Here is a 12,306-nt window from a genome sequence, read left to right as displayed (position 1 = left end):
CTAATATTATCAGCCTAAGAACTGTTAACATGTGTATACCTGGAGCTCAGACTAGGATTTACATGCTCACTAATTTTGAGAACCACTGAATTCCAAGATAGGTATTCATTCATAACTTAGTCTAACTGTGGCCCTGCTTAGAAGTAGATAACAGATTTGAATTAAGTTATTTTGATTAGAGTATATCTCTAACCTGGGGTACAACCTGAGGGAACTTTTAAAATATCCATTTCTGGATACTACTGAAGACTTTTTAAAGCATGATATATGAATCAAGAGCCATGGGAATATGTATTTGAGAAGAAATTTTCTATATACTTAGTGATATGCTGACCCACAGCCTAATCTTTAAACAGTTAAATGACTTTATTTAGAAGATGTCTTGAGATTCCTTTTGCACTTTAGATGTCTAGATGGCCAACAAAGTGTGTGTTCCTCCTTTCAGAGTAGAGAATTTTTGCTGACAAGAGGCTAGGTATGTAGAAACCATATTTCCAAGCCTCTGTGCTTGTAAGCATGGCTATGTGACTGTTTCTTGCCATTGAAATGTTTGTAGAAATAGTGTAATTTCTGGGGCAAAGCTATGAAGAAGTAGTTGTTCATATTCAATATTTTTCTGTTTTGCTGACTGGTTGCAGAGGATGCTGAGACCCTAAGTAATATTGGATGCAAATCATGGAAGAAATCTGAGTTTATGAACGACCATGTGCAGGAAGAGTGCTTACAGTATCACATCGAGCTATACTAAGGGTAAAAAGTAAGCATCTGTTTCATTAAATCATGGGGGCATGTTTGTTACAGAAACTTGTTATACTTAATGGTTTTCTCTCCCTCTAAGACTGTGGTGGTTAAATTTTTGTGTCAGTTTGGTTAGAATATGGTACCCAGTCCTATGGTCAAAATTAGTCTATATATTGGTGTGAAGATATTATAGATTAGATATATTACAGATGTGTTTAATATCTGTATCTATTTACTTTAATAAGATGATGGCCAATGATATGGATGAGCCTCATACAATCAGCTGAAGGATTTAGGAGCAAAATTGAGATTTCCTGAAGAAGGAATTCTGTCTCAAGATTGTAACACTGAAATCCTGCCAGAGTTTCAAATCCATTGGCCTGACTTATAGACTTCAGAATTTCCAGCTCCCTTAATTATCCATACACACATGTATATCATATTGATTATGTGTCTCTGGAGAACCCAGACTAATACAAAGTCTGGACTCTTCAGAAGATGCTTAATAAAATGTGTCTTTACCATCCTAAATATATACATGTAGATCATACACTGTATACTGGAGGACATACTAGACCCTGAAGGAGAAAGGAAAAATAAGACTATCATTTGTTTGGTGTCTACAATATATGCCACATTATGAATAAATGTTAACATTTCAGTCATTGTTGGTTTTATATCTTATGCAGTTCAAATATGTAGTCATTTAAAAATATGTGCATTTTATGTGTGTGTATGTTAGTCATTCACTAATGTCTGACTCTTTGTGACCCCCTGGACTATAGCCTGCCAGGCTCCTCTGTCCATGGGATTTCCCAGGCAAGAATAATAGAGTGGGTTGCCATTGCCTTCTCTGTGCATTTTATAGACTCATTTAAATATTTTAAGACACTTATTATTGGTACCTTTATACTTGGCATCACTGCTTTTTTAGAGTTTGGTTGAAAGTGAAAGTCACTCAGTTGTGTCTGACTCTTTGTGACCCCATGGACTATATAGTCTATGAATTCTCCAGGCCCAGATACTGGAGTGGGTAGCCTCTCCTGTCTCCAGGGGATCTTCCTGACCCAGAGATTGAACCCAGGTCTCATGTATTGCAGGCAGATTCTTTACAAGGAAGTCCAAGAATACTGGAGTGGGTAGCCTATTCCTTCTCCAGTGTATCTTCCCAACCCAGGAATCAAACCAGTGTCTCTTGCATTGTAGGTGCATTCTTGGGTGAAGGTGAAGTGAAGTCGCTCTGTCGTGTCTGACTCTTTGCGACCCCATGGACTGTAGCCTACCAGGCTCCATCCATGAGATTTTCCAGGCAAGAATACTGGAATGGGTTGCCATTTCCTTCTCCAGAGGATCTTCTCGACTCAGGGATCAAACCCGGGTCTCCTACATTGCAGGCAGACGCTTTACCGTCTGAGCTACCAGGGAAGCCCTAGGAGATAGATCAGATCTCTATTTTGTAGCTCCACAGACAGAAAATTACTGGGCTTTATAAAATGAAATAATGTGCTTATAAACCATTTTAAAACTTCTCAAATAGTATAAATATAAATATTCATAAATTATTGCTCTTTTAAATATATTAGTTCAGTTTACATAGAGTTAAGGGTTACAAGTTATGAAATGCTATTTTCTGTTCATGCTGATGATTTAATGCCAATCATTTATGGCTGAGGACCTAGGCCAAAGTGACCTGCATTGCTACATTTGACTGAGAGCACATGATTCTTATCCTCATATGAACAACAAAGCATTAAATTCAAACTAACATTCAAAGATGGATCAGAGAGGGGCTGAGCTTGGAAAGTAGAATGAAGTTAATTCATTTGACTTGAGAAACTTATAATCAACCTGTCTCCCCGTAAAAGATAGGCTATAAATGGAAGTTTTAATTATTGAGGTTGCATGCCTGGTGTCAGCTTTTGATCAGCACCATCTGAGCTGCTCTGTCTTAGGAAAAGACAGTATCTCTTTGCCCAAACGTTTATCACACAGGCATTGATACACATTCGCAAACATGCATGCACATGTTTGAGAAGGGTCTTTCACTCATGGCTTGATTACAAGTAGATATAAGACCCTACTCTTATTTTAGATTACTTTTTAATTGCTTTCATTTTGGATTGGGTAACAGGAGGTATCTGGAGAAGGAAATGGCAACACCCTCCAGTAGTTTTGCCTGGGAAATCCCATGGACAGAGGTGCCTGGCGGGCTACAGTCCATGAGGTCACAAAAGAACTGGACACAACTTAGGGACTTAAGAGCAACCACAACCCTCCCTCTCTACTGTCTCCTCCCTTCTCCCTCACACACAGGTGCACTTGGGTAGGATGAACAGAACTACCTCCAGCTTCCTCCAAAGACCTGGGACAGTGTAAGACATAGCCTTAGTATAAAACAAGTGTCCTTTAAATCTTTTTGGTGAATAGGCCATTGCTTATGAACAGATATGCTAAATAAGCAGAAAAATCAAGGGCATTCTAGAAGCTTCAGACCTCCAACTCTCTGATCTTTGGGCCATCAGGAATCTCAGTAGCCTTAGGAATATCTCTAGTTCTGCAAAGTAGGTGAAAAATAAGATTTTTACAGGTGGATAATAGGGATAATATAATATAATAATATATAATATAATATATATATAATATATAATAGGGATAATATAATATCTTTACTACTTATAAGCAGATACCTACATTTGGTGTACTATAATTACTATTCACATTTTTATATATTTAATACATGCAAGACATGTTTTCTTCTTTTAGTGCTTGAGCCCCTTTGATGAGAGCTGCATTATTGAATTCTGTTTTTACATTGGATAGAATCATGTAATAAATGTTATCTAAGAATTCAACCCAAACTCCACAGAGTCAGGATTGAAATCCTTTTGCAAAACAAAACAAGGGTGTTCTCATTTTTGCATGATTCCGATTTTACACAGAGATCACAGGAACGGCAGATGGGTACATATTTTGTCTTGTGAATATCTCTAAACCTGGTGATTATAAATGATCTCTAGTGTGTGACTCCGGATAAGGCAATGGCAACCCACTCCACTTGGAGTGAGTGACTTCACTCATTTCTCACTTTCATGCATTGGAGAAGGAGATGGCAACCCACTCCTGTGTTCTTTCCTGGAGAATCCCAGGGACGGGGGGGCCTGGTGGGCTGCCACCTATGGGGTCGCACAGAGTCAGACACGACTGAAGTGACTTAGCAGCAGCAGCAGCAGTGTGTGACTCAAGCGATAAGTTGCCTCCCGGTTATTCTATCCTCACCTTGCTGGGTGACTTTGGGAGAGATCTCTAAATTGTTGAACTTATGTAACTCAGGGAATCATTAAACCTGATTATGTTATTATGATGCCTCAGTAGATTAATATTGTGAAAGATAATTACTTCATGGACATGAATGCTGTTTCATCTCAACTTTCATCCTTTTAGTCTATGTGCTGTGCTTAGTTGCTCAGAGGCCCTCCAGGGTCCTCTGTCCATAGGGACTCTCCAGGCAAGAATACTGGAGTGGGTTGCCATGCCCTCTTCCAGGGGATCTTCCCAACCCAGGGATCAAACCCAGGTCTCCACATTGAGGTGGATTCTTTACCATCTGAGCCACCAGGGAAGTCTATGGTCATATTTAGTCTATAGCCATATTTATATTATCATTACTGATATTGTCATTATTGTTATCATCATGAACACTAATATGTGAATAATAAAACAAATCCAATAATATCAAAGTGGAAGTCTCTCAGTCATGACCGACTCTGTGATCCCATGAACTGTACAGTCCATGAAATTCTCCAGGCCAGAATACTGGAGTGGGTAGCCTTTCCCTTCTCCAGGGGATCTTCCCAACCCAGGGATTGAACCCAGGTCTCCTACATTGCAGGTGGATTCTTTACCAGCTGAGCCACAAAGGTACATTATAAAAAGTGCCCCCACCTCACTGAACTGCAGCTGTAATTTCACGACCTGAACACAATTTTAATTATTTTCTTTTTTAATATCAATCATATTATTGTAATTTTTCTATATCTCTGTCTTGATTAACTTTATTCATTCATTCTACTTATATTTTATATTTTCCTATATACCTTTTTGAAAAGGTCATTTTCTTCCTATATCAAACACACATAAACTGAGTCTGAAGGAAATAGGGATTTTTCTCTTATTTCTGAGATCCAGGGGTCCTGTCCAGGAAAAGCATTGCTCTGAAACCAAAGGGCAGTCTATTGCTGTCAGTAACTTTGGGCGCTCTGAGAGAGTGCCTCCAATGGGCTGTCTATCCTATCGTGAGATGAAATATGAAAAACCAGTCAGAACCTTCCAAAAAGTATATCCCAAAGTCATTTAAGAAATGTGCTACTCATTAAATTAGTCAGTTTATTGGTTTTGAGCCTCAGTGACTCTGAGTCTTTGAATTTCTTTTTTCATTTTTGTACCTTTAGTTATCAATATTAACACACATATTTGGACTTGAACTTCTGCAACTGTCAGAACAAATGAGACAAAACACAAATCTATTGCTTTTCCTGTTGCCTCTGGTTTGTTTTTAAAACCCAATAATTCACAAAAAGTGGCATTTCACTGTTTTCCTTGGAGCTGTGAATAAGGACTTGGCATAAATCAATGCCTTATTTTTATCTGGAATTGCATAAGAAGAGGGTCTCTAAAAGAATTGGAAGAATTAGAGGAAACAAACATTTCTCATAAGGAGAAATGAAAGGAATGTTTAAATTAAGCAAGAAAAGATTCAGGGAAAATTAATGACTCTTGTGGAGAAAAATATTCACTGAATATTACACAATAAAAATAAATTTTTACCTGGATAAAACCAAAACAATTCTTGAGGCATATATTTTAATTTATAAGAATTATTGCATGGGTCCTGCCCCAGTGGATCCAGGGTAATTTGAAGGGGAGACGGAGTAGGCGAGGGAAAACTTATTTATTTAATTAGAAATATAAAGAGAGATTAAGAAGAAATAGTGTAGTAGGAAAATTTAGTGGAGAAAAGAGGCTGAATAACTTGGTTTACAGGGAAAGCCAATAAAACTTCGAACCAAGAAGTTTGCACCATCTACGTTAGGCCACTGGTGTCCGTTTGAATATTGGAGGGTGCCTCACCTTGGGCTCCCTCTCTCAGATCTTAGAAGCCAGGGCAAGTAAATAGACATGGCGAGCCTCCATGCCCCAGATGGGAATTCAGCCAGAAATTAGAGTAAAGAGAAGACAGGGGAAAAACCAGTCCAGAGACTTGCCTGGCCTCTATTGTCTAGAAAGGCCTTTTATACCTTTTTGATTGTACATAGAGATCAATGGGTAATACAAAATTATGCAGCATCAGCAGCCCTGACTCTTATCAAAACCAGGCTTTCTTTCTACATACCTAATTGTATACACAAGTCTTAGGTGATTTACATCATCTTCTGGCCAGAGGGCCAATTAACATTTTACAGCCCTTTTTCTGATAAGGGTTTGTCAACCAGAAGACTTATTTGTGTTGTTCTTCCCAAAGTCTGGTGCCACTCTCAGAAAGCACTAAATAAAGTTACATTCTTACATAGCAAAGATACAGCAATTTATAACAAGTAAAAGGAGTACAGTGATTTATAAAGAGAAAAGTAATTAACTCAAAAGTCTAGTGTTGTTAACATCAAAACTACTATATTCCTTTTTCTATATTCCAATTACATTGATTAATATCCTTCAGGTGCCTAAATGATAAAGAATATGGAGGCCTGGCAGCAGTCATTGAGTCAACAGTGAAAACCCAACACCAATATAATTTTTAGCTCTTAAGAAAAGACTCTGTATCTTTAAGATGCTTTAAGCTTCATGCCTCTCGTGGTTGGGGGGCTGTAAGCAATTCACAAATTGTAAACAGTCTGGGGGAACCTGTCAGGCAAGTTAGAGAGCCCTCAAAGGGGGTTCAGACCGAGACATTCTTTTTACATGCAGGAGACTGTTAACTGGAGCCCTAAGTTAATTCCTATTAGAGGCAGAAGAGTGGAAAGCACAGTACGATAAAATCAGGCCGACTCTGGCTTTTGGGGGGAAATGTTCACGAAAACTCAGGGGGAACTCCTGAAGCCAGATCAAGCCTTTGTGTTTTGTCTGGCTTCCTTCCTCATGAACATTGCCATGGGTGGGATTCCTCACGCTGGCTCCCGGCAAATTCTGATACAGAGAAAAGGTTAGCAAAAATAGCTTCAAAAAATTGAAAGAAATGTTTTGGATAAAATATTATTTGATATATTAACAGGTATAAAATTTTTCCCTTTAGCTGTCTTTTAAAAATACGCTTTTGTATTAGAGGCTTAATTTCTCTAGAATTTTATAAAGAATGTGACTAGAGTTTTAGCACAGGAACAAGATTTCAGTTCAGTTCAGTTCAGTCGCTCAGTCATGTCCGACTCTTTGCAACCCATGAAATGAAGCACACCAGGCCTCGCTGTCCATCACCAACTCCCAGAGTTCACTCAAACTCACATCCACTGAGTCGGTGATGCTATCCAGCCATCACATCCTCTGTCATCCCCTTTTCCTCCTGCACCAAATCCCTCCCAGAATCAGAGTCTTTTCCAATGAGTCAACTCTTCACATGAGGTGGCCAAAGTACTGGAGTTTCAGCTTTAGCATCATTCCTTCAGTGAACACCCAAGACTGATCTCCTTTAGAATGGACTGGTTGGATCTCCTTGCAGTCCAAGGGACTCTCAAGAGTCTTCTCCAACACCACAGTTCAAAAGCATCAATTCTTCAGCACTCAGCTTTCTTCACAGCCCAACTCTCACATCCATACATGACCACTAGAAAAACCATAGCCTCGACTAGATGGACCTTTGTTGGCAAAGTGATGTCTCTGCTTTTTAATATGCTATCTAGGTTAGTCAAAACTTTTCTTCCAAGGAGTAAGTGTGTCTTTTAATTTCTTGGCTGCAATCACCATCTACAGTGATTTCAGAGCCTCAAAATATAAAGTCTGACACTGTTTCCACTGTTCCCTCATCTATTTTCCATGAAGTAATGGGACCAGATGCCATGATCTTCATTTTCTGAATGTTGAGCTTTAAGCCAAGTTTTTCACTCTCCTCTTTCACTTTCATCAAGAGGCTTTCTAGTTACTCTTCACTTTCTGCCATAAGGGTGGTGTCATCTGCATATCTGAGGTTATTGATATTTCTCCCAGAAATCTTGATTCCAGCTTGTGCTTCTTCTAGACCAGCGTTTCTCGAGATGTACTCTGCATGTAAGTTAAATAAGCAGGGTGACAATATACAGCCTTGACGTACTCCTTTTCCTATTTGGAACCAGTCTGTTGTTCCATGTCCAGTTCTAACTGTTGCTTCCTGACCTGCATATAGGTTTCTCAAGAGGCAGGTCAGGTGATCTGGTATTCCCATCTATTTCAGAATTTTCCACAGTTTATTGTGATCCACACAGTCAAAGGCTTTGGCATAGTCAATAAAGCAGAAATAAATGTTTTTCTGAAACTCTCTTGCTTTTTCAATGATCCGGCAGATGTTGGCAATTTGATCTCTGGTTCCTCTGCCTTTTCTAAAACCAGCTTGAACATCAGGAAGTTCACGGTTCATGTATTGCTGAGGCCTGGCTTGGAGAATTTTGAGCATTACTTTACTAGTGTGTGAGATCAGCGCAATTGTGTGGTAGTCTGAGCATTCTTTGGCATTGCCTTTCTTTGGGATTGGAATGAATACTGATCTTTTCCAGTCCTGTGGGCACTGCTCAGTTTTCCAAATTTGCTGGCATATTGAGTGCAGTACGTTCACAGCATCACCTTTCAGGATTTGAAATAGCTCAATGGAAATTCCATCGCCTCCACTAGCTTTGTTCGTAGTGATGCTTCCTAAGGCCCACTTGACTTCACATTTCAGAATGTCTGGCTCTAAGTGAGTGATCACCTTATCATGATTATCTGGGTCGTGAAGATCTGTTTTGTACAGTTCTTCCATGTGTTCTTGCCACATCTTCTTAATATCTTCTGCTTCTGTTCAGTTCAGTTCAGTCACTCAGTCATGTCCAACTCTTTGCAACCCCATGAGCATGCCAGGCCTCCCTGTCCATCACCAACTCCTGGAGTTCACTCAGACTCATGTCCATCGATTCAGTGATGCCATCCAGCCATCTCATCCTCTGTCATCCCCTTTTCCTCCTGCCCCCAACCCCTCCCAGCATCAGAGTCTTTTCCAGTGAGTCAACTCTTCACATCAGGTGGCCAAAGTACTGGAGTTTCAGCTTTAGCACCATTCCTTCCAAAGAAATCCCAGGGCTGATCTCCTTCAGAATGGACTGGTTGGTTCTCCTTGCAGTCCAAGGGAGTCTCAAGAGTCTTCTCCAACACCACAGTTCAAAAGCATCAATTCTTCAGCACTCAGCTTTCTTCACAGTCCAACTCTGACATCCATACATGACCACAGGGAAAACCATAGCATTGACTAGGCGGACCTTAGTCAGCAAAGTAATGTCTCTGCTTTCGAATATGCTATCTAGGTTGGTCACAACTTTTCTTCCAAGGAGTAAGCATCTTTTAATTTCATGGCAGCAGTCACCATCTGCAGTGATTTTGGAGCCCCCCAAAAATAAAGTCTGACACTGTTTCCACTGTTTCCCCATCTATTTCCCATGAAGTGATGGGACTGGATGCCATGATCTTCGTTTTCTGAATGTTGAGCTTTAAGCCAACTTTTCCAGTCTCCTCTTTCACTTTCATCAAGAGGCTTTTTATCTCCTCTTCACTTTCTACCATAAGGGTGGTGTCATCTGCTTATCTGAGGTTATTGATATTTCTCCCGGCAATCTTGATTCCAGCTTCTGTTAGGTCCCTACAATTTCTGTCCTTTATTGAGCCCATCTTTGCATGAAATGTTCCCTTGGTATCTCTAATTTTCTTGAAGAGATCTCTAGTCTTTCCCATTCTGTTCTTTTCCTCTATTTCTTTGCATTGATCAGTGAAGAAGGCTTTCTTATCTCTCCTTGCTCTTCTGTGGAACTCTACATTCAGATGCTTATATCTTTTCTTTTCTCCTTTGCGTTTCACTTCTCTTCTTTTCACAGCTATTTGTAAGACCTCCTCAGGCAGCCATTTTGCTTTTTTGCTTTTCTTTTCCATAGGGATAGTCTTGATCCCTGTCTCCTGTACAAACAGTGCTGTTTTAGTTGTATAGTTCTTTTTTAAAACTATTTTCAACATTACTTCATATTTACTCTCCAATCTGATTCTCATGAGAACTCCAGAAATGGGGCAAATATGTTTGTCTGTATTTTGTAGATGAGTAATCTTAGTTTCACAAACGGAATGACTTTATCATCGTCCTAAATGAATCAGCTGCTAAGCCTAGACCCAAATCCACTTTTCTTTATCTCTAATTTCTATGATGTTTTAATAAGAAATATTGCTCCATTTGCAGCTGGGAAAACATAGCATCACATTCTCTTTTGACATTAACCAGTCCTTTAACCTTCTGCAAAGTTGTGTGCCATGTCATTTCTCCAAGTTCTTTATAAATTCTCTTACTGCATGATATCATCTGTAATTGATATCTGGGAGCACCTTGTTTTCCATATTGATCATCTAGTTTTGTTTTCTTCTCCTCCCACCTCACACTCTCCTTCCTCCAACACCCTCCCCTGTTTCCCTCCATAACTGTTAGCACCACAAAGCAAGGACAGAGAAGGCAATGTATTGATAGCTTAGATATATAATTCTATTAGACCTAGAATTAAATCCCATTCTGATAATTTACATGGATGATATTTTATAGGTTATATAAACTCTAAGCTTTATATTCCTCATCTGTAAAATAATACCTCCCTGTAATTAACATAACATTTTGAAAATTTCCCATTTACCACTCATTTCTGGTGGATTGTCAATCATGACTCACTTTTTGATTCTTGGAGGTGGGCAGCAAGGAAGCTTCACTTTCCCTGTTATGAGAATTGGATAAAGGATAGACATGTGAGGCAAGCAACTTTGATCAGGTCACTTCCTTGGAACTTTGCTTAAAAATTCAAGGGAGGTTCTCCTTAGAGTTTTAAGTGTCTGTCTTCTCTGTCACATGGAGGAATACTGATCTTACAATGAGATAATGAGGTCAAAACATAAAGAGAAGTGAGGAGAGATAAAAGAGTGTGTAGGGATTATAGGTAAAAGCCTAATCCATTTTCACCCACCTTTCCTAACACATTGACATGCTAAAGCCATCTTATTGCCTTTATTATGATATTATTTTACTTAATATAGCTATGATTCAGCTTCTTTTGGTTGCATTTCAGGGACTCTTTTTAAAATTTTTATTTTATATTATAATGTAGTTGATTTACAATGTTTTAGTTTTAGATGTACAGCAAAGTGATTCAGACATATATCTCCGTTCTTTCAGATTCTTTTCCCATATAGGTTATTAGAGAATACTGAATAGAGTTCCTTGTGCTATATAGTAGGTCCTTGTTGGTTATCTAAACTCCTTATTTATCCGTCCCAGCTTTCCCTTTGGTAACCATGAATTTTTTTTCAAAGTCTGTAGATCTGTTTCTGTTTTGTAAATAAGTTCATTTGTATCACTTCTAATTTTCACATTGTATGTGATTTCATAGACACTTTTTTTTTCACTGACTGATTTACTTCACTTAATATGATAATCTCTAGGTCCATCCATGTTGCTACCAATGACATTTCACATTAATTTTTATGACTGACCAGTCCATTCTGAAGGAGATCAACCCTGGGATTTCTTTGGGAGGAATGATACTAAAGCTGAAACTCCAGTATTTTGGCCACCTCATGCAAAAAGTTGACTCATTGGAAAAGACTCTGATGCTGGGAGGGATTGGGGGCAGGAGGAGAAGGGGACGACAGAGGATGAGATGGCTGGATGGCATCACTGACTCGATGGACATGAGTCTGAGTGAACTCTGGGAGTTGGTGATGGACAGGGATGCCTGGCGTGCTGCAGTTCATGGGGTCCCAGAGAGTTGGACACGACTGAGCAACTGAACTGAACTGAACTGAACTGAACTGAATATTCCATTGAGTGAATGTACCACACTTATTTACCCTTTCCTCCTCTGACGGACATTTAGCTTCCGTCCATGTCTTAGCTATTATTAAGTAGTGCCTCAGAGAACATTGGGTGTGTGTATCTTTTCAAATTTTGATTTTCTACAGATATATTCCCAGGAGTGAGATTGCTGGATCATGTGGTAGTTCTGTTTTTAGTTTTTTAAGGACCCTCCATACTGTTCTCCTGGAGAAGGCAATGGCACCACACTCCAGTACTCTTGCCTGGAAAATTCCACAGACAGAGGAGCCTGGTGGGCTGCAGTCCATGGGGTCGCTAAGAGGCAGACACGACCGAACGACTTCACTTTCACTTTTCACTTTCATGCATTAGAGAAGGAAATGGCAACCCACTCCAGTGTTCTTGCCTGGAGAATCCCAGGGACAGGGAGTCTGGTGGGCTGCTGTCTATGGGGTTGCACAGAGTTGGACATGACTGAAGTGACTTAGCAGCAGCAGCAGCAGCAGCAGCAGCAGCATACT

The sequence above is a fragment of the Capricornis sumatraensis genome, chromosome 23 (assembly GCF_032405125.1).
Source record: "Capricornis sumatraensis isolate serow.1 chromosome 23, serow.2, whole genome shotgun sequence".
In the NCBI taxonomy this organism is placed as follows: domain Eukaryota; kingdom Metazoa; phylum Chordata; class Mammalia; order Artiodactyla; family Bovidae; genus Capricornis; species Capricornis sumatraensis.
The sequence above is the reverse complement of the archived record's forward strand: the minus strand, read 5'-3'. Positions refer to the sequence as shown.